The 24,308-nt window shown below is 38.8% G+C and overlaps 1 protein-coding gene across 1 annotated transcript in view; it reads left to right on the top strand.

Annotated features, from left to right (window-relative positions):
• The window catches only part of tenm3 (teneurin transmembrane protein 3), a 496,888-nt gene that overhangs the window by 85,988 nt on the left and 386,592 nt on the right, over positions 1 to 24,308 (top strand). The window lies entirely within an intron of this gene.

Raw genomic sequence — 24,308 nt, 5'->3', positions numbered from 1 at the left:
CATAGCTTGAGACATTTGGCCTTTTCTAATGTATTGTGTTGAAACATCAGTTACACTACAAATATCTTTGAGTCGTTGTATCTCCCGTTGCAAGATTGGTGCTTTGTAAGACATGTCAGGATCTGATTGGGTGCTGCAATGGCATTGCTTGATATGCCTCCTGAGTTTATTGCTTATGACAGGAAGTGAAGTCAGTAGACAGGGGTGTGTCCTCGTTACGCTCATGTGTGTTCATTGGCTGTCAAATGTTGCCATGGGAAAGCCCTCTTGCTTGGGATGAAAACATTTCAACTTGGGTTTGCCTTTTACAAGCACATACAATAGCATGGCTTCCTTGGAAACCACACTAGGTGCATAACCAATTAAAATGCTGCCTGCACAGGCAGGTTAGCCAATCAGCTACATGACAGTTTAGATAGCTAACCCAATCACAATGCAGAGTTCAGTAGCCACATGTACTACGTGAAGTCCATAAACAGATTATGGTTTGTTTTTTTTTTTTTTTTTTTTTTTTGGTTTCAGCAGACTGGACTGGCAGTTATGTTAAACAAGCTGTGAGTTAACAAGTTGGTTAATAACGCAGAGCAGGGAAGAGTGGAAAACGCCTCACGCAGACGCCACTTGACGGTGAGGGATTATAGGTCTGACCCCCTGTGGAAGATAAAATAAGAGGCCAATCATTCAGACTGATGTGGTTAAAAATAGCTGTCATGTTAGAATACTACACTTTTTATGTGGGTAAGTTGTTAAAAGGAAGTCACATTTCTTTAATTCATTAATCAACTATATCTGTAATTTAAAAACAGTAGAGTACACAGGAGATTACACAGTCTTTAAAAAAAAAATATATATATATATATATATATATATATATATATATATATAGTAAAGATGAAAGCAAACTGAAAATAATGTGTTTTTGATGTTAGTACAAACAATAATTCCAATTCACTGATATTATTGTAAGTATAATATGATCAGTGTACAATTACATTACAATCTGTGTAACAATAATATCATACATTTCTCACAAGTTCCTGAATGACCCAGTGTGCAAAAACTATGATAGTAAAATGACTAGATGCCAATATTTGGTCATTTAGATGACAGTTATTAGTCATGGGTAGGGTTGGTAACATGAAACGCTCATATTACTGCAAACCTAGTCACAGTTCGACAAATTATGACCCAAATCTTAGTCTTGATTTTATGATTTTCGGGTCAATGAACAAAAAACTGTTTTTTTGTATACACATAGACACACATTCTGATATATGTATAGTGATGTGCGAGTAGAGCTGTGTCCCACATACCACATACCTAACCTAACTTCTTTTGAGCATGCAGAATTTTTACACACACACAAAAAGTGGTAAAGGTTGCTATGAAACAAAACGACACATACTTCAGTTCATCTAGTTGTGATAAGGGTATTAATGGAGAACATTTTCCCACAATGCCAGTGTTCTTAAACAGAATAGTGGTGCTTGAAGCATGATAGAAAGTTATTCAGTAGTGCAACATGTTTGGTTGTGGAGCCAATGGCTAATTTACGATACCTACTTTTTCTACCATTTACTTTTTTTTTTCTTGCATGCATGCATTACATGATAGCATTTCCAGCACTATGCAGATCTGACTACATGAAATAATATTTCCGTTTAATTGCACAGGACATAAGCACAAAGGTGATCATAATATTATTGTAACTCTGCTGTTAACTAGCAGGTCACTGACATTTGCAAATATTACCCCAAATCATACACTTATTCTGCCTACCTGTGCACAAATACACCTGCATGACAGGCATGACAGCCACATTAAAGTGACCAGATACTATTACATACTGTTTAAAAACACACATAAATAAATTCTACAACTAAAAAACTAATTCAGTGACACATAATAATGAAAACCACAGTGGCAACACCTAACAGTTATCTACTTTGAGTTCACTTACCAGCGTTCTCCTTAAATAAGACGATGCCGTGCAGGTAATCCAAAATAACATGCCTACTTTTGTGATTGTTGTTTCTAGTTTTTGTGCGTACATATTGTATTTGTTCTTCTCGACCTTAAAATTGGAATTATCAACATACACATTTTTTCTAGTAGTTGCACTGCATATACAGGGTCATTTCTTAAAGCTCTTACTTAAGCAAATTTTGTCACAAAAACAAACTAATCTTTTGGCTAAAGTGTATCTGATTTAAAGCAAGCCGATGTATGTTTTAACTGACTAGAACTGGAGACAAATGCAAAAGTATGCTTTGTATAAATGTTGTGTGTTTCAAAGTATCAACTTGAGTTCTTCATGTTGAAAGAGTAGTTTCTAAAAGGTGTGTGGAATCTCGATGAAAGGACGAGCAGTGAGAGAAGATGAGAGACAGAAAGCAAGAGAGAGAATAGAAGTTTTTGACAGTCATCCCCACCAACAACCAAGGGTGGTGTGTGGATCCACGCTGTCCTATTTTTCACTATTCACTCTGGGTACGGCATCACACTGTGCATACTCTGTGTGTGTATGCTTGCATGTGTGTTTGCGTACATGCTTGTACATATGCCCATGTTTGACTTGGAATTACATTTCCTTGTGTATCCTGGAAAAGCTCGTGTGAACACAGGTCTGTCAGAGGTGTGTGTTTGGGGAATGTATATATCTTTTTGTGTGTGTGTCTGTGTGTGTGTGTGTGTGTGTCACAACCCCCTCTGGTGCTTATTTGCCATCTCTATGACAGAGCATACAGCTGCATCTCAAGACAAACTAGGCCAACAGCAGCTCTGTGGAGATGGAGCTGCTGACATTTGGCACCTGTTATCCAAACCTCTGAAGACTTTGTTATATCAGAAACTCTCAGGAGTGAAGAACTCTCTGTGTTCCTTCTTTCCTGACCTGGGTTTCTTTCTTCTGTACTTGTTTCTTTTCCGCACTGGTCCAAAAAGTACAGATTGCGGTTTATGCACGTGAGAGCTCCAGCTTCGCGTTGGCATTTATGTTAAGTGATGAGGGTGAACTGGGAAATGTGTCAGAATGATAAAGTCAATGTTGACGATTACCAGTACAGTAAATTCTGACTCTGTTACTGACTTAAGTTCTGTACTCTGGCAGCAAGCTCCTCTCTGCTCTCAGAGCAAACAGAAACATTTGCAGCACTGCAAAAAAGCACTAAAGTGATTGAAGTGATCTAAACACTGATGCACATGTATCAGTGTGTATTCACACTACTAAAGTTAACTAACCCAACCTATCCTCATAGAACAGTTTGCATGATATCCTACAGAAATGCACAAAATATTTGAACCTCACTTAAGCATAGCGGGGGGAGGTGGGGGCATGTCGTCCATCTTAATATACATGGTCGTACTTAAAATGAGTGGCTAACACACAGTAGCAGATTACAACAGTGTCAAACCACCTGAGCTGATTGTTTTATATGTAAGAACACACACACTGGTGGCATCTTGATGCATATTATTGTTAGTAATACCATTTAGCATGGTCCATGGGCATCAATGCTACCAAAAAAGCAGCAATTTTATCACAAACACTATCTGGTTTGGCACCTTCACCCAGGATTTCCACCGCTTGCATGTGCATTGCGGAACAGCTCCGCTGCAGTTTTGCTCTGTTCTCCCTCATCCATCAACTCCCACTGGTTGCAGTTTGAGTTGTACGGTGCAGCACTGCCAGACAGCTGGAGTTGCGAGACCACGGAGTTCCCGTGGTAATTACAGAATCACACGCATTATATCAGTACAGAAGAAGTAATAACTCCATTCAACCCTGTAACTCCTGATATGGTGTTCCACGCCATTTGCTTTCCTTTCTCTGAAAACCTCTGACCTTTTGACTCCAGGCCTGGATCTGCTCACTGTGACATTTTGTTGCTGTGGTTAAGTGAAATGCGATCAGACGTAAAGACGGAGTGTTTTATTCTGAAAATTAACTGGATTTTTTATGTTGTGTCGCTGTCTGATATCCTGTCTGCTCTGTGCTTAATTCCGTTGAATTTATGCTGAGTGCTCCGGCGTCCGGCAAAAATAGGAGCCGTGCGTATCTGATTCGTAGGCAACCGGACTCCCGGAGCTGGGACGGAGTCGAGTCGCAACACAGCGGTGCCAGTGGAAGTTAACACATAGACTACAGTGTAATCTATTTGCTCTGTCTTTGTGACGGATCAGAGCCATACAGGATTTGGTGGAAATTAGGGGCCAGGCTTCTCTACCTTGACTATCTCTATCTGTAACACATGCCTTACTCTGTTGCAGTGAACTGTTGGGCTGTTGTTTCACTGTCCTGCCTATGTTTGAAAGTCAGATCAAATCAAATCAACTGCAAATGAGATTTCTGTGACCGATAACCAGTGTCATGTGTGCTGTTAGATGTTCCAGTTGATCATTATTGTTTATGGGAGTAAAATTTCTAATTTTTTTGCATCAAGGCACTGTTTTCCTCCCAAACTTTAATGCAGTGGCCAGTCCAAATCATCGTGAAATCTTGCTGTATGAAAACGTTTTGTACAGTAATATCAAGGAATCCTGTCAGAGTAGGTCAGTGCAAGCCCCACTTCCCTGGTGTGTCTTTGATGATTTATACCACAGAGGACCAAAGGGCCAAAAGAGCCAATAATATCTAATGTTGGTGAGCACAGCTGTCTTTGGATGGAGCACACACGCACTGCTGTTTAGTATGTTATGACCACTATCATTTGAAGTTATGACTAAAATTGCCCACCAGTATCCACTTGAATGGGAGGAAACAGAATTAATCTGAGGCATCCCAATTAGTCAGGATGGGTTGCTCTTTGTGTTGCAGTCCTACTTTTTGGTTCAGTCTTAGAAGAATTGAGGATTTTTTTTTCATGTAAAAATGAGCCTGATGCATCTTTTAAGTGGTTTATTTTGCATCTCAAACCAAACTAGGACAAAGCTTTGGAGATGCAGAGGTGACATTTGGCATTCACAGCAAATCTCCACAGAGTTCCTCTCAGATATTCTATTCTTATCTTTGTTTCCTTAGGTATGTTTGTTTCCTCCTGGTTCCTTTCTGTCTGACTTGCTTACTTTCGTTCTTGCTGGCAATCCTCTGAGGAATTGAACTCGTGAAAATTCTGCGTCCATGCTACCTTTCTTTGTCTGTACAGTTTACCTTTGATCGTTTCCGTTTCCTTTATCGACATGTAGCGATAGGAACGAAGAATTGTGATGATGGTCAGTTTAATGGCTCAGTGATGTGAAGATCCAACAGTCCATAGGTCATTTATATGTCTGTCCAATGGTTGTTTCACATCAAGATATATTAGCAACTACAGGTAGTTTACAATCATGTTTCCTATGGATATTCAATGCACGCAGAGGATACATGCTTAAGATGTTGATGATTTCCAGAGAGACACCCAGAAAATAAAATAATGATTATTGAATGGGTGAAATTACAGGGATTTACTCAGCACAATTATGTCCCTCACCCACAAACCCTGTTTGTACTAAAGTGCCCTAAATTAAAATAAATCTAGTATATTTGATAAATAGACCCTGAATTAAGTATTGTTTTACATTATCAGAATGCTTTGAAGGTCAGCATACTTTTGGCTAACAACTTGGCTCTGGGGATGGTAATGTTGTCATGATCAGCAAATACTGTATATCACTATTAAAATACTTTGTGCAATAGGCGCTTAATGGTTGTGCCACTAGGCACATGAGCTTCCTGCTTCCAGATGTCAAATTGAACCAACATGATGGCTTGTTAGGAAACTTTCTTTTAGCCTATATTGTGAAAATAGTTCACCAGAATGTGTTCCAGAAAACATTTAGGACAAGAAATAGGCCAATGCTTGGCTAAATCTATCTTCATTTTTGATCAACAATCATTGGTTTAAAAGTGATTAGTTATTTCCCAGAGGTGATTAGTTGTGCTAGACACTCCTGATTAACATAAAGTAGCCTCGATTCAACTTCGAGCAAATGAGGAGTGGACACTGTATCTCTCAAAACAATAATGATTAAGTGAACAATGAAAAAAAATAATGGGAAGCATGGAACATCATGTTAACACATGTGAACAAATACCATTAGCGCAACTGCACGGTTGAGATTTGGCCTAACAAATTTGAGATGGATTGCCGTAAAATTGCGTAGACATGTCTCTTTCCACATGAATTACAACTTGTCACTTATTGTCGAGTACCATCATCAGGTCAAAAACTTCATAATCCACTTAGGTTTATGACCAAATGCCTAATACTTATATTCCCAACTCCGCTTTGTGTTTTGTGCTAATACACTAAACTACATCGTCAAACACAGTAATTATACCTATGAAACAGTAGCATGTTAGCGAGCATTGCCCTTGTTAGCATGGTAGTATGCAAGCATTTAGCTCCTCTGTGCCTAAGTAAAGCCTATCAGCAGTGTTAACATGGCTTCACACTCTGCAGTTTTGTTAAGGTTGTCTTGTGGGCTTATTTCTGCAGTACATGTGCCTGGATTAGTTTGTGTGTTTGTTTGTTTGATTGTTTGTTTGTTTTGACAAGCTGATAACAGACAGCATCACTCCCACAGCGGCATATAAATTGTGATTAGTTGTAGCAGTCTGTGGAAGTTCTACACAATGCGAGCATCCTCCTGGCAAGACAGGTCAAATAAAATGTTCATGATCCCAAGGCTTTTCCCCTCAGCACCATCCTCCGGACAGACTTTATTTTCTTTACCCCAACTCCTGGTCAGAATAGCAATAGTCAGTGTAAACTCTGCTCTGGACAGGGCAAACTGGACAAAAGGCTGGTTAGAAATGGAATAGTTTATCACAGAGATAGCATACAAATAATGACAAGATACCACAATTACATCAACAGTCAGCTAATGACTGTGGGAGGAAACAGCATGCATCCATGAGTTGTGTACAGTACGTATTTGAGTCTTTGTTTATCTATTTGCAAATATGCTTTTGTGTGTGCATGTGTTTGTGTGTATGTGTGTGAAACAGAGAGCAAGAGTATTTGTATGCTCTCATTTCCTATTAGTGTCTACGAATAGACTGGTGTTTGTAGCAGCTCTGCCTTATTATGCAGTAAACAGGCGTGTCCGACTGCAGAACCTTTGCACAGAAAGAGCAGAGCAAGTAATAATGGGTGAGGTTTTGGGAAAATACAAACCACCACACATAGAAACACACACACACATACACACAGGGGTGGACAAGCAAGGGTAGTGTGCGTAGTGTGATAACTTCATCTCAGCGTGGGGGCGAGTTGCGGGAGAGTGAAGCGCCTGGGGAGAAAGGGATTATGGGTAGGGAGTGGGGCGCGGCGTCGAGACCGCACGCTGAGAGAGAGGACGCTTGACCCAGACAGAGAGAGAGAGAGAGAGAGAGAGAGAGAGAGAGAGAGATGCTCACACAGTCACACACACACACACACACAGATACACACACAAAAATGCATTGCTTTACTTGTTGTGTCACACACAAAAGCACACTTCACATGCTGAAACAGAAGAGCACATACTCCTGCACGCAAATCTCTCTGTCTCTCCTCCAGTGCCACAACGATTCTATCAAGGGGAGAGTAGAGGAAAAGAGCGCTCCCTTGACCCTTACAAGGCGACGGATTTATCAGCTGTCCTGTTCTTTCCTTTCCGTCCATCCTTTCCATTCCCCTTCATCTTTCCTCCATTCTCTTGTTCTTGTTTTTGTCTGACTGCACGGCATTCCATTGAACAACCAGTTACCATGGCGAATGACTCACACAAGGAGCATAAGCTGCTTGATTATGGATCTGTCCATCTCACACACACAGGCAGCAGCGGCATCACACATGGTGCACTCTGACCTTTTGTTACAGAGAGATTTAACAAAGTGTGAAAGAAGAAGAAAAAGGCCAAAGTTGAAAAAGGAGGGAAAGAACAGCAATTAAAAGATAATTATCTGCTGGAAAAGGGCCACAACTTTCATGGGGTCTTTATTGCTGGAGGAGGGACAGAGAGGGAGAATGAGTGGGATCCCCTGCAGTGTAAATGTCAAACCCTTGCTTCGACCTTCTGCTTCTTTCTTGTAGTTCTGCTGGCATAGAGTGTCATTGTAATGTCAGATTGATTGCTGACAGTGGAGTTTGAATTGCAAATCACAAGTATGTGTCCATGATTTGCAAAAGCTTGCAATTCTGTCTGGCTATTGAAACATTTCCATAGAGAACTTGTCAAATCTGAAGAAAGGTTCAAAGATTTGCCAAAGTTGCCTTTTTCATGCAAACAATCCACTTAATAACCCTGGCCTGAACCACAGGTCAAATCAAACCAGACCTCCAGACACTAACTTCCTAACAAATTAATAAAACCTTTCTATCTGACACATCTTCTTAGGCAGTACTTACAGCAAGGCTGTGTATCTCCCCCCAAAAAACTCCACCAATTCAAAATCTCAGCAAGCCATTTTTACCTTCAGCCTGAATGGAACCAGCTCTCACCTATAATACCTTTAATCAACAACTGTAGTTGTAAAGCTTTCAGGTAGCACTGCAAAGCTTGAAAGGCTTCTCCAAATTCAGTTTGGGCCACAATAATCACTTTATTTCCCTTTTAAGATTGGATTTATTGAGATTTACATTTTGTGGCCACAGTGATGTTATGTCTGGCTGACATGTTTATCCGCATTAGATTTCCATCAGTCGAAATTGACATATCTGCTGTCTCATTCCTCCTCTTTGTCTCTTTGGTGTGTCAGTTAGAGGATGATCCTCAGCTCATCATATACAGCAGCTTGGTCAGTGGCCAAACTGTGACGCTCTAGGAACCCCATCACCGTCAGTTTTAGACATTCAAAGAATTACATATTTAGAGGTGGATTAACATATTGGTCTGTTGGTTTGTTTTGGTCTATTCATAGAATTTGTTGAGAATAATAACAGTAGAATATTGCCAACCTTATCCTTGAAATGGTGTTTAAACATTATTCTCATTAAATTCATTTTCCACCAATTCATTCAAGCCTGGCAGCATCTGCTCCGGAAATGGGTGGTGAAGTAGAGTTGGCTGACGCATGCTGATCCATAGATAGACTGCTGATGCAGGTTTGACACTCGTCACTGTGTTAGTCTGAATAGGGGATGAATTCAATTTTTTTGTCTTTCATTCTTTCTTTGGTTGGGGGTAGGAGTGAGTTGTCGTGGTTTTCTTAGTCAGGAATTAAGTAGACATCTCTGTTATTTGTAATAAAGGGCCCCTGACTTTAGGCCACATAACCTTGGCTGATTTATATTTGTAATTTTATTTTTGTAATATTATTTACTATTTGTATCTGCAAAGATAAGTGAATGGATTGCCTAGCATTATTTTCTTACTTGTGTTTTTGCTAATTAAATATAGATAAATTCTTCGATTATTGGAATAGCAAAAGCATTATTAATAAATGACCAATAATTAGCTTGAATATAATTGATGGCTTAATTCCATTTTGATGCTTTGATTTTAGGGTCCTGGTGTTGTGCATGCTGGCCCACTGTGATAATGTCATGGTTTATTGTGACACTTGATAGAAAACTTTTGTGATTTTCTTTTCTTTGAAATGCCTGTGCGCTCTTTGTGTCATTCTGTGTCCCCTGTCAAAATGTGGATGCTGATGTGGGTCTGTGAATGCAGCGCACACAGAGCTCTCCATTAGTTTTTTTTTTCCCTCAGCAACAGTTTGTCACTCGTGGAATAGATAATTGATCTGTCAATCCGTTCACATCTGATCACATCACTTCAATAGATAAGAGGACCAGTATTTGTGAGTGAATGCAAACTTTTAGACCTACATATGCTATCTGTACTGAGTACTCTGAAAAAAGCTGGGGTGTATGTGCTGAATGTGAATAACCCAGTTTCTCTATGTCCATGTAAACACCATATCCCAAATATGATCATAACCAGGTGTCAATGATCATAAACAGGTCATTCATGTCCATATAACCGCAGTCAATAAGAGTGTTAAAGTATAGAAAGACAAACATGTGTTTGCTTTCTGTTTGTGTAGGTGAGTGCTACAAAGTGGAAAGCAGAAACAACTGACCTTCAGCGTAGCACTTAATATGATTGTTGAAAATTGCTCAGCGGCCAAAGACCATTGTGTATATTACTGAGTATTTGTTGCAAACATAACAGATCAGTTGTCATTTGTATTTCCATTCCTAAAGTGAAAAGCAAGTTTTGCAACAGCATTTACGCTCTGACACTGATGGCACTACAGCAGTTCTGCCAAATATATTTAATAATTGTATCATTGAAACAACTGCATTGACTGTATTTGTTTATAGTTTTTATTTAATTTAGTCAGTTAAGTTATTGCTTCTCAACAATTGTGTTGTTGGGCCACCATTGATCAAGGTGCCAAGGTTTTGCAACAACAGTCTTGTTTTAATGGAGGGTCACAGAAGAGTCATTCTGAGTCATTCATCTACGTTGTTGCAGTAAGTCTTGCATTTTGGGAATATACCATCATATCTGCGACAAATGACACTGAAAGAAAAGGCCACGCTGCAAATTAAAAATATGGCTCTGAGATACCCCTAGATAACTAAGACATCCCGTGGCATCACTGCCTTGTAAAACATTCCTCTTCCTCTCATAATCTAGAGCAAAGTGTCAGATTTTAAAGCTGACAAAGACAAAAGCTTTGCATATCTAAATGGCCTATAACATTTCAATATATTATACATGAGTCAGGTCAAATTCCAGCCTTGATGCCACAGTGTGCATTATGGAAGGCAGTAGCAGGAATGTAAAAAAAAAAAAAAAAAAAAACCTCAATCGCACCAAAGCCAAAAGTCAAAGGGAAGTGTTATGGTAAATTGCTTGTTGATGAGTGCTTTCATTATAATGTGTATTGCAGGGAAATTGGAATGAATTGTGGAAATTGCAGTTCCTGTCATTTGTCTGAGAGCTTGAGAGCACTTTTATAAAGTAAAAGTGTGGAGATTGGTTCAAATTGTCTTCGCAATATAGCTGCAAAGGACTGTTAACTTTGTCCCTTCGGAAAAGAAGGAAACTCCTTTTTGTTTTAGGAGCAGCATCAAGAGTAGGTGAATGTGATGTTAAATGGAGGAACATTTTTTTTTTTTTATTCATCCCTTTAATTTCCAAATGTTTGAATTTGGGTCATGTTTTATCATTAATTTATGCTATTTGAATTAACAATATAAGTGCTCACAGTGAATCATGAAGCCCCACAATATGAATATTTATCATGTCTTTGTTTGTCTGACAGACAGGAGTTTTAGATTAAAGCAGTCATGAGATAAATCAAGGTCACATTAATGTCAGTGTAACAGATGAGAGAATACTTGTTTCCTCTTCGGAGCCAGTCTTGACTTAAAACTTCATGGCCACAGTTCTCCTTTAAGAGTAGCTACCTTCAAGATATTGTCTTTGTCATGGTTGGTAAAGGTCATTCAAACATCAATGAGACCTTGTGATGCAAACACTCGATCAATCCAAAATGCTGAAAGAGACCCAATGAAGCGGACCGTCTCAGTGTGACACCGAAACTCTATTAAAAACTAACTGTAGCACTCCTCACTCGAATTGGACACAGAGTGCAGCAGAGTAGACCTCAGCAACTAATCTGTAACTGTTTTAATTTTTTTGGGGGGGAGAAAGAAACTAATCTCCTAGACTTGGCTGACTAGTGACCAAACAGTCTGCAGACTGCAGACAGTCTGCAGCCACTCGGATCTCCAACCAAACAATTAAGGTCTTCTAAATAAGGCAAAAGAAAATTATGTATACTAATATTTTTTTACAATTATACCACTACAACTATTATTCAGTATTTTTCATAAAGTTCAATGATATCTTGATACACGTGATTCTAGTAGTACCTACGTTTTTAATCATCTGGCTCCATTCAGGTATGTCGAAGTCAACTTTATTTTCAATTCTGCCGTGTGTTAGATATACAGGAATCAGAAATATGTTCCTCTCCATAGCCATGGTGCAAAGAAAAAGTACGAAGAGAAAATAAAGAATAAAAAGCATACGCATAAAATTAAATAAGTACCAAAGGCATAAGAAAAAAACTGCATTAACTAAACATGTACCAAGAACAAAGCCATGAGTCAGTTAGCTCGTCAGTTGAGGATGAACTCACTCCAGAACGTCTGACTGAACTTCCTCACACTCTGTGGGGTTTGGCTCTTCCATACATGTGGTTTCAGCAGTGGTAGAAGACAAGCGATACAATTTATGCTCAATTCGAGCAATGTCATACTCTAACCCCCCATTGTTGAATGTTTAAATCAGCTTGCAAATGTTTTGTGTGGGAAGAAATTAAATAAGTTTGTTTCACCTTAAGAATACACACAGTCTCCTTTGATGAGTAGTAATGATTGTAAACTAGGGCTGTCAGCACTGACGTGTTAATCGTGAGGCAATTAAGGTCCATAATTAACGTGTGTAATTTTTGTCAGGCTGCATTTACCGCAGGCTGACATTTCCGTCTATTAGAGGCTGTACTGGGTTGAGTTTCAGTGCTACTGGTACTGATGAAACTAGAGGACTTAAGCAATCCAGTGGTGCCAACTGCGTCATGCTAGTGTCTCAGTAAGGGGGATACATTTTTGCAATGGAAAACGGCAAGGCCATTTCACGGGGTCCCTTGACCTCTGATCTCAAGATATCTGAATGAAAATGGATACTGTGGGTACCTTTACCTTGTTAAAATTGACTTTATAACTGTTAAATAATGTAAAATAATAGAACTGAAACCGTGATTAAAAAATGTGATTAATCAAAATTAACTATTGAAATTCTGCAATTAATTGTGATTTCAAAAATGTATTCTTTACTGCCCTAGTATAAACATAACTTTGTGTCCAAGAAAAAAGGGCATCTTCAAAGTGATTTTTAAACCAAATCTTTTTTTTTTTTTTTTGCATTTGTTGTTCTTGCATTCCTTCGATAAACGAAGCATCCACAATGCTCTCAGAACCCATACAGTACAATGTCTCCTTTGTCCTCAGTACTTCCCAAACAGACGGGCCTGTCCAACAAAGAACTGAACTAAAAGTGAAACTTTTCTCTGCGCTCTTCAAAGCCGGACTCCATAGACAAAAACAGTAATTTTACCTCGCTGAACAAGGAAATTGCTGGCCTACCTCGATCAGTTAGTTTATTTGTGTTATTATGGGTCTTCAGTGTTTTGAAAGGTTAGTTCGGACTCACCAAAGTTACACAATAACACAAACAAACTACCAATCAAGGCAATGGGTACAACATCAGCTTCTATTTCCGATGAGCAGCTCAGACACACGTCATTAACCATAAGCCGTTACATCTCACTCACCCTCTCTGTCTCTTACAGAATGAGAAGCTGTCTTACAAAAATGCTGTGTTTAAATTGATCAGTATTTGGACCAACCAGGCAGATCCAGGCAATCTATTGCTCCATCTTTGCATCTTTAAACTTTTTTCTCACTCAACCCTTAAACACATATTTAGGGTTCTTTACATTACAGACATCTATATGAGTCAGATCTCTAACACTGTTATTTTTTGAGCCATCCAAGGCTAATTGTGTCGTGAGAAACGCCTCATTACTTTCTATTTTAAAGACGCAACCTGCCATGAAGCTGAAGGTCTAAGTGAATCTGCCACTGAGTAGAGTTAATGCACATTGATGTGGATGTGCATGGTGATAGAGGCATATTATTTGAAGGCCTTATTGAGTCTGTCTGAAAGTTGGCATTGACTGGAAAAGGTCAGATCAGCTTCTTTTTTTTTTTCTCTCAAGATCTGTGTTCCTCTCTCTTGTTCTCAGCGAGATCGCACACAGAGAAGCCATCTTCCTCCAGTTTTCTCTCTCTCTCTCTCTCTCACGCTCACTCCAACTGTTCTTTTAATCAAAGAATTGCTCCCAAAAGTGTCTCAAATATTATGACTGCTCCAATAGCTATGGAAATCACGTCAGCGTGTTGGAGACGTGGCCTTTTCTGAAGGACCCCAAGGACCCAGCCGTCACAATACAGTCTGGCCTGTCAATCTCAATGTTCCTTTCCCTGTGTCATATGTCAGAATTCCTCCATCGCCTACCTGATCACAGAAGTAGTCTGCAAATACACACTTAAATGCACTCACTCACACATATGCATACACTGGCACTCCTGGGTGCTCTTGTATTTCAGTCAGTTAAAAGACACACTCACACTAAACTTACACCCATGATGCATACTTTTATATAACATGGACTTACACCTGGACAATGGACAATCATACATGCAGTGTAGGTAGTATAGGTATATGGCCAAGCGCACAAGAAAGCACACCTAGACAGTATGCAAACTTTATAGTGTAGTCTGCTTTAGTTTAATTTTGAGAAAAATGGAGCTCCAGTGACAACTGTAATTTTTCTTTTTTACATGATAATCAGCAGACTTAAGGACTGTGAATGTATCACCTTTCCAAAACGTATAATATTAATGGTATGGTTCTCATACAAAATGATGTAAACCTATTGAGGAGAGCAAAATAGTAATTCCTAGTTTTTATTTAAAAAAAAAAAGTAACAACAACAAAATCTTGTGGTCTTTACATTTTTATTTACATATACAAATACACCAAGCAAATAATAGGAACATTAACCTTTTTTTACTTTCATCATACTTATCAATACTTTCTCACTCACACCAGTGTTATTTGACATCTTTTTACTTTATACCAAATAAAAGGGATTCTATGCCACTTTTAAGGGGATTTTAAATTAGTGTGTTTACATGCAAATGAGTCATCTAGTTATGATGAGGTTTTATCTTTTTTTGTGTTTGATTATGTAAACATGATATCCCAATTTCAGAAACTTGGATAAGCCCTTATACCGTTTATAAGAAACCTGAATATACTAACTAGAATATTCGTAAATAAAGATATTAGGATAATAATAATATCGTTTTTGTTCATTTTATCCCATTTTCTAAGCACCGCTGACCGCCTGCTTCATCACATGGCTACAGCCAAGTGATGTGACAGGAACACCAACAATGGCAGTGGCAAGGGCGTCTCACTTTTGGAGCGATGAAGAAACTGAATTTTATCCTTTGGTAATGAAAGAGGCTGTATATTTCCATCCACTGCTGCCGTGTTCTACACAGCGTTAGTGACATTGACAAGTTGACACCGGTCAGTGTTAAGGAGAGTGTTATCAGAGTAGTGTAGCTTAGTGCTTAGAGAGCAAGAGAGATTGACAGAGGATGCAGTCAGAGCAGACAGGTGTTGGCGATTGGAGCAGAGAAGATATTAGTGGTAAAGTTGTCAAGTGGTTGTAAATGCACAGTGTGGTTTTTAGTACTTTCTAAAGCTCTCATCACCCATTGCCGGTTTGTTTTGTAAACATCACAGCTAATGCGCAAATAGGAAACAATATAAACATTATATTCCGAATGAATGTGCTCAAAAACAGGATCAGCCCCCTAACCCGAACACTCATGTCCATGTACACACACTTACTGTCTCCCAGCGACTACTACACGTTCCAAAAAGAAGGTCAATACAGTTCAGTACTGCATTCATATTACCACAAAATATGAGCTCAGAATGCAGAGAGAATAAGATTTAACACTCACTAATAAAACCATTATATAAATAGATATATTAAAATTTACATAAAAGCCTAAACTAATGCAAATATATGGAAATATAATTAAGCATAGTGATACAGAAGTTCACAACAGTCATCCACCAACACGAGCTTTCCAGTAGTGATGCTGTTTATTTCATAATTTGGAAATTATGCATCTAAAACTGAATTAATATGGATTAGTTGCATTAATATAATATTTATCATTCTATTTCTGGAAGAGCTTTAAAGCAAGCTTTGCGTCTTTTAAAAGGTTGACCAGTACCGCCAGTATCAGATGCCTGCTTTCAAGGAGGAGTAGAGAAATTTACGAGCAACAGAGCCACTCTGCGTACACCACTGTAATTGGAATTTTTGCCAAAGTGAAACATTTCTGAGTTTATATATCTGGTGGAGACCCCTAAAGTGGGTCATGGTTCCTGTTTTTGGTGGGTCTCACCATAACAAGAGAGCGTCCTAATGAGCTTGAGTCCATGGGAGAAGCAAAATTTATTCCATTTCTGTCCCAGGCTGAGAAAGTTTAAAAAGCCGACACAGTAGGGGATTTTCAAGCGGCCCCCTCCTGTGATTCTTCAAATACTGCAACCATCAAATGGCTTGGCTGGGGATTCAATATATCACACAGAGGATAGCCCTATTCCACTTAAATATTCAAGGCAATTCTATCCTGTTCTCACTGTCCTCATTGCTGTAGGCCTTTAATGATGGGTCAGGACCAAAAAATGGGTTATGTTTTTTTTTTGTTATAGCGCTCAGCATGACTGTTATGTTTACAGTCTACATGTACTCGGTTTTTGCCCAACATGAACACAGTGCTGTGCTAATATGTTTTTAAGGCCTAGATTCACTTCAGATAAGTCATTAGATAAGCGGGACCACATATACAGAAATTAACTAGAGAGCATCTTTCACTTTAATCACTACAGCTGTGACTCAGCGGTTCGTGACTTAAATGTGGGCAAGGGACATAAAGTGGCCAGGCAATGGCACATTTTCTTAACCCTTTCTTGCTTCTTGCACCCTTGGTCAGACAACACCCATCCTTGAACCCTTTTGATCTCGACTACAAATCCATTAAATTTCATGACTGCATTTTGGTTGGTTGTGATGCTAATGTGTTGATGAATTCTGTCCACAGATGGATAGATATATAGCAGGTATTACTACAGTTGGTATCTCCAGCATCACATTTTGCCACAATACTCACACACAAATCAATACAAACCCCATTGTCTCATATGTTAATTAACGTCATGGTCATGGTCTAATGGCAGCATTCAGTGCCAATGCAAAAAGTGTATATGTAGCATGTTTTCCCAAAGATCTTTCTATAATGTTAACCACAGTTGCCACACATGCAGTATGTAGTTACTGTATGAATATATATATATATTTTTAATCCTGTTAAGGTCAAGGTGACACAAGCAAAGTGCCATAAAATCATCAGGGGAGGTCACTTGGTTTCCCATCAACAGTTAACACTGTTTTTGTTTTTTTTTTAAACCATGAACACTATCTTTCCTTAATGAAACCAAAAGGCTTTTGTACAACTGTACAGGCGGCAGATCAAAAAACAATCACATGAATGATTTTTGTAATGGTCATATCCAAGTTAGAGGGCACCGACAACACATTCTAATCCCAAGTCATCGTATATTGCCACTTTGTCAGTGGACTTTTGCATTTACATATGCTCTAGGTATCCTCCTGAATCTTCTGTTGTTATTCTGGCATGCCGCAGCCATCACCGTGAGGTCAACAAAAGCACCTAGTTAGAATAAGGCGGTTAGATTTAGGCAACAGAAGCATGTGGTTAGGTTTAGAAAAAAAACACCATTGTTTGGCTTTACATTCATACAAGAAGCTAACACTGGGCTCTTGGGTGACGGTCCAGGGTTTGTTGGACCCATCCACCACATCTCCTGTCCACCCTGCAGGCATCTTTGTGCTGACGCTGTCTAGCGGCATGTCATAGGGCTTCGACAACTTCTGTCCAGTTGTATTACCAACCGACACAGTCCGTTCGCGAATCATACAGCCTTGCCAGGTGTTGCCTGGATGCCCGGCTGCATATCATACCACCGCGAAAGGCAGCTTTTGGCGTCTGTATCTTATGCAGAAATCACTGAAAAAGCTGTGGTACCTCTACAGAATGAGAATGATCTGGCACTGATGTACAGTGTTTTCTGGCATAAAGCCAAAACCACCAACTCCTAATGTTAACCAAATTTAGTGGCTGACCACACTAAAAATTGATCATTTTCGACAGTTTCTTAGAATTACCCAATATCAATGTCTAGCAATAAGCTTATACTAGTACCACTGTATTATAGGAGCTCTGACTTCACCAAAAAGTGGGTTAGTTAACTGGTTTAGTTTAACTGTACTCAATTTACATCACATTTTACAAAAAAATGTAGATTCACTAAGATTTAAAATCATCAGAGACCTCTGCATTGATTAAAAAAAATACTGAATGTTCCCAGTAAAAGTCGTTTTTGTCAATAGCGTCTTTCAAAGTTCACTTTCATTTATTCAAAATGTGCTTTATCACAACCTACTTTTAAGCATTTCACAGAGAGCCTATACATTATTTAAACTATCCAGTTCACACATCACAGGTTAAAATGAAGTTATGGGCAATAGAATGAATCACTTTAAATCAGTCTAGACAGCAAGGTGATTCAAAAATGTAAAGATCAAAGACAAATGGAAAAAAATACTCAGGCATACTTACTTGTTCTGAATACTAGCCACTGCAGAGGCGAAATACCACAATACAGCGTTGAGATCACAAAAATGTATGAGGTGAAATGAATGAAAAGCAAATGCTTAATGCACAACACTGAGAGTAGAGGATGTGCCAAAGAGCAACACATGCTGACACATTCCGACACGTTGTTGAGTGTAATTGCAAATCACAAAAGGGAAGCTGGGGATTTGTGGAAAGCTGTGTTCATAACTCAGCAACTTTTAGTCAGAGTCATCGCCATAATCCTGTAGCTTTGACTGTGCTGTCTCAGTGTAGCTGGGAGGCATGTTAGCACCTTTGGAAGAGGCTTTGTGGTTTAGTGTTAGACAGATTCCTGTAATCTTATCCTCATGTTTTGCTTGTTTGAACTGTGACTGACAGCTGAAACAGAAAGTCACCTACCAAATGTTGATCACAACCTTACGTGATAATAATTGGCACAGTTCATTTAAAAGTAATTTTGGCTATTGTTTAATATACGGTCTGAGATTGGGTACATTTTTCATGTATTGTACTCCAGGTAGTTCTGTCACTGGACCTGCTAGAATGGAAGACCTTCGATTAAAACAGGAAAAAAAAAATAAATTTCGTATTTTTAAGCTCACCTCCTGCATATTTTCTAGAATGTTATGGACATTTTTGCACTCACACTGTAAGAAATAGCAGCTTTCCTCTAGTTTAAAGATCAGAATTATGAAGCGGTATAACCAAGAACAAAATTTAAGTAGTAACTCCTTGAGAATTTGTCTTGGTGATACTGCAGAAATACTCAAATACATCACATCTCGAATTCACCATGGTCTTAGAACATGTATGTTATTCTCAGTGGAGAATCAAGCTGGAGTATTTTTTAGGTCAAACCAAATACAAACTATTAACTAAACAGATTTTTCAAAGGACTTACTGTCCTGAACCAACCAATGTTAATGAACGCTGATTCTGATGGATGCAGTGTTGACTCTTCATATAATTTTGATGTTCTTTAGGGTGTGCAAGGCAATATTTAAGTAAGAGTGTGCATTATGACAATTTTGGAATTATTGATCGTACATTGTACAGATGGCAAAGTTATCCTACAAATGCAATAATTATCGTACATGTGGCAACACTGCCAAGGATACATTATATTTATACATAATTATGTAGCAGTTTCTTTATGTTTCTGTGGTTAATATGTGGTTATGTTTTGGCACAACTGGTTATGGTTAAAAAGCAAGTCTTAAAAAATAACTACTTTTGTCTATCCTTGCTGGGGAGCCACCTCCTGATGCCAGCTCATATGCATATAATCAGAACTATACCACCTTGACATGATAACTTTGAGACATACAAATGTAACGTATCTGTGGATTGCAGAAATGTACAATGCCAGTTTCTGTGAATACAAACCATTGCTGAGCCGTACAAATGTTTTTCCTTGCAACTTTGGATCTTTATGCTATAGTCTACATCCACACGATTGCCTGCATAACGCAGGTCTTTCATTAAACTTGCTGAATGCTCAAATATGAACACTGAATTGCTGTTGAAATAAAGGTTATATCTACTGTAGACACCTTAAACACTGTTGATGTCAACCAAACTGAGCTTTGCTTTAGCCTTAATGCAAAACATCTCTTCAAATAACTACACTCTAATCAAACCAAAGCATTAAAGACATGATTCATGTGCACCAAAGCTTTTTTCCAGGAAAAATTAACCACACATGACTACACAAAACCCAATTAGTCTCAGTGTGGTCTACTATAATTACCAGTATTACCATTGCATTTTTAACCAGGTAAAAGTCTCACTGATAATTAGATCCCTTTTTCAATTGAGATCTGTCCAAGAGGCCTTGCAAACATTGTTACAAAATGTAAACGGTTGAAGAAATTATAGTCAAATTCTAGATGAGATGCATAAATAGGTGTTATTTTCCAAAGCTATCTAAAGGGAGAATGATCTCTTCTAAAGCACTACTTGTTCTAGACTTTTCAGAATTGACTGTAGTAAAAAGTGCACAGCCCCTCTATGATGATAGAATAATTCAGATTGTATATGTGCAATTACTGACCACACTTTTAAATTCTTTTATAATAAGCTGAAAATTACTAAATTAATTTGATTATAAATCAATGAAAGTGACCTGACTTACTGCTAAGTGAAGTGAGTAGATGTGAAACATTCCCATTATGCAGAAATATGAGGCCTTAGAAAGCCTTAATACTACAGTCAGAGATGAGTACTTGACGAAGCTGCGAAATAAACATGTTTTTAGTCAAATTGTATCTTAATTTCTCTAACTCTTGGATAAATAAGGCTAGATGAATAGTGGCTATTCAGTTTGGCATTACCAATTCATAAAAAGGTGTTGACAGGCCATTTGGGATGAATAGTAGAAAGAGCTTACCTTACCAGAACTAAACAGACTGATGCAAAATTTGGAGCTCAGTTCACACGTTGTGATTATTGAATGCATTTCCAATTGTGGGCAATGGCTTTTAACTGAACAATCTGTCTCCATTCAGATTTCATTTTCTGGAATAATGCAGCATCAGGGTGTTCACTGGCATTAGTATTTCAAAATTGCCATGTCAGTGACTTAAAAAGTGATTTTCTTGCTTCTGTTTGGGCAGAGTTTTATCGATACTGATGTAGTAGTGCGGTGTGTGGAGAAACAGTATAACTGCCATAATGATGAAAGCAACCAGAGCACCTGACAACATAATGCTGGTGATGGAGGAGATGAACTGCCTTGAGAACAATAAGCTGTGTGTGTAAGTGTGCATGTAGGTGTGTGCGTGGGTGCGCATTTGTGTGTGTGTGTGCGTAAATGGCTCTGTCTTACGGTCTCCCATCCCCTTTTATTTTCCATGTAAAAGTGCCCAGTCAGCAGGACTTAGTGTGGATCCCCCAGCTTGGATAGTTTTCTCCCCAGACACAGACACTCTGCCCCGAAAGGCAGAACCTGACTGCTGGATATTGGCCATATTTCATGTAAATGGTGTTTACGGACGCCTCTTATTTCCTTCCACATTGTTTGATTTTCCTGCCCTTCCATCCTTCCTCCCCAAGCCAACGTCTAAATAGAAACAAGACTCCTTTGCTGTTTGCTTAGCCATTTCATGGCTCTAATAATTTAACTGGCTGTGATTTCTTTCTTTTGTTTAATCCTCAATTCTCTTGTTGTTGTTGTTGTTTGTCTAGACCCTTTTGTCCCTGCTATAAGCAAGACCTCAGGCCACTTCAGGATGCAAAGGAGCATTTGTGCAAACATGTCAAGTTTATTATGAATATTAATGAATGATTTCAAGAGTCGTTGTCTTTAGCTCCCCCTTCAGACCAAAACGATCTACACCTGATTGCCATAAAAATGTATTGATCACATTCTTATTTCCTAGGTGATAAACCTTTTTCCACTTTGGGAATCTCTCAGATTGTAACATCATGCAGGTGTAACAAATAGCAGACACTGTATAGTGTTTGAACATCGACAGAAAACATTATGCATTGTCTTCAGAGGATAAATCCTACTGATTGTGGTGATCCCTTGAAATTTTTATAGCACTGTATAGGCTAACGAGAGGAAGAATATTTGACACATTTTTGCATCCTCACAGGACAGCCTGTTTTCATTACCAGATCATCTAATACCAGTGGTTTGTCACACTCCTCGGACTGTTTTATTCAGGCCAAAGGCACCTTTTCGAGTGAGATAGAGATGCACCAGGCTTTCGGCTAACTTCAGTATAAACCCATCCATAGCAATACTTGATGATGAGAGTACAGATATAGTATAAAGAGGGAGAAAGTTAGCATAGGAATGGAGGCGGGGAAGGTGAATGGGTTAAAGAAAGCAAGACTTCCACTCAGGAAACTGCAGTTTGTGTCCCATGTGAAAGCAAAGTTCAGCGTTGTTGTTGTTAACAAAACATTATAAATTAACAAACCAACATCCTGTTATTTAAATGTAGTGTTACACAATTTTTGTTGGTTGACTCACACTGACTTGACTCAGCTGTGCGTCAAATAAAGAAACAAAGGCCCTGTGTGTCAGTCTCACAGGCCAAGGGTGTTTCAAAGTGCTGGCATTTGGTCTGAGAAGGGGTTGCACAGGAATACTCCAAGAAAAACATATTGGGGGTCTCAATGGCAGTCCCTAGTTGCATTGAACTATTTGAGACTCCTTTAGGGGAAAATTAAAATGTTTAAAATAAAAACATGAAAAAATGTTAATGCTTGAAATGTTAAGAGAACAAAGTTGTAATTTCTAGAAAGAAAAATAAGAGTCAAGATTTTCTTCCTCTTATGCTTAATGATGGATTACACACACACACACACACACACACACACACACACACACACACACACACACACACAAACGATGTACTTCAGCTACTTAAACTTCCCTCATACGTGATGATTTTTACACTCCAGTTTAAATAAGGGAACCTGAGATGGTAAAGGTTCCGGTTCAGCTCTTGTTAGAAATGAGCTCATCCAGAGGTGCAATTAATATTCCAACTCCAACTACTGTGTTTCCTTTACAAAGAATTGATTACCTCAACGATGCATGATGCGCAAATCCCAACAGCTGTAAACTGATACTATTCACACTGATCAATATGACTTTATATCTTTGCTGCTAATCATTTATGTAAAACGGACTGTCACAGACCACCCCTCTTACACCATGTTTAGAGACTCGCAGAATGTCTCTTCAGTTAATTTCAACATCCATGAAAACTGTACTGTCGGTGAATTTTTTGCTATAATTCACGTAAGATTTTTAAGAGCTTCGGGGTACACATAATTTAGGGTAAGGCAGCTTGAATGGCAGGCTGTCTGCGAGTTGTCGCTACAGTCTGTGAGTCAGATCCAACTCTCCTTCACAGCTCCAACTTCCATCCTAATATGGTCACTTCTGGCTCCAAAAATTTAAAAAAAAATTTAAAATCCCTCAAAATGGCGACAGCACAATGCAGAACTCAAGGATTCAAAACGGGAGTCCACAAACCAATGGTTGATGTCCATTATTTTATACAGTCTATCGTTAAATCCAGTTTTTGGATCAGAGCTTAGACAGCACTGTAAAGCACACCCAACCTTCCTATTACACTTCCAGTCAGGTATGCATGTGAGTGACCCCGTGTCTCACTTGGGCACCCTCTGAATTTGCTCAACTGTTATAAGGTTTTGTCTTTGTCTTGGTATTTGTTGGTATTAATTACTTCTAAAATACATGGCACCAGCTTTAACCACAGCAAACAGATACCTTTCATATCCACAATACCTGATACATACACCTGAGCTGAAATCAATGGAGATCGTACTATATAAATAGCTCTTCATGTAGCATGCCTCACAGTACCTTACACATAATCAATATTGCTAAGGCAATTTTCAGAACTGTGAACATCAAAAGATGCAGTTCAGAATACAAACTGTTTGACCAAAAGGGTCTCGGCCATGTCTCCCAGCTCATGCAGCTTGGAATGAATGGGCTTTAGTCATGTGTTAGGTCGCCCACAATGTGAATGTATAGAAAATGTAATTGTCCTTAAGTGCAGAAAATCCTACATGAAAAGATCTTAGCAAAATGCATTAGGATCAAAACTGACAGGATATAGAAGACTACACACACTGTGTGGTGAAAGAAAGAAAGAGGAAGAAAGAACCTATATGACCTCAGTGCCTGAAAAAGAGCAATACACACACACACTCAGCTAAGAAAACACATGTAAGCCCCCCTTAAGGCATGTCCAGTCAAGTTCATCTGGCACTTAATGCGCAGCCATTAGTAAACTGATCTGTGAATGGGAATTTGTGCATGATGTGTGTATGTGTGTATATGTATAAAGGTACATGGGAAACTGCCCTGATACAGGGACTTCCCAGAGTGGTTTAAAACATATTTTCATAGCTGTATGTGAGTCCATATTCCCGTGTGGAACATTCCTTCAAGCCACC

Source organism: Plectropomus leopardus, chromosome 3 (genome assembly GCF_026936395.1).
Source record: "Plectropomus leopardus strain MGB_pleo_1.0 chromosome 3, ASM2693639v1, whole genome shotgun sequence".
Classification (NCBI taxonomy): Eukaryota; Metazoa; Chordata; class Actinopteri; order Perciformes; family Serranidae; genus Plectropomus; species Plectropomus leopardus.
The sequence above is the reverse complement of the archived record's forward strand: the minus strand, read 5'-3'. Positions and strand labels throughout refer to the sequence as shown.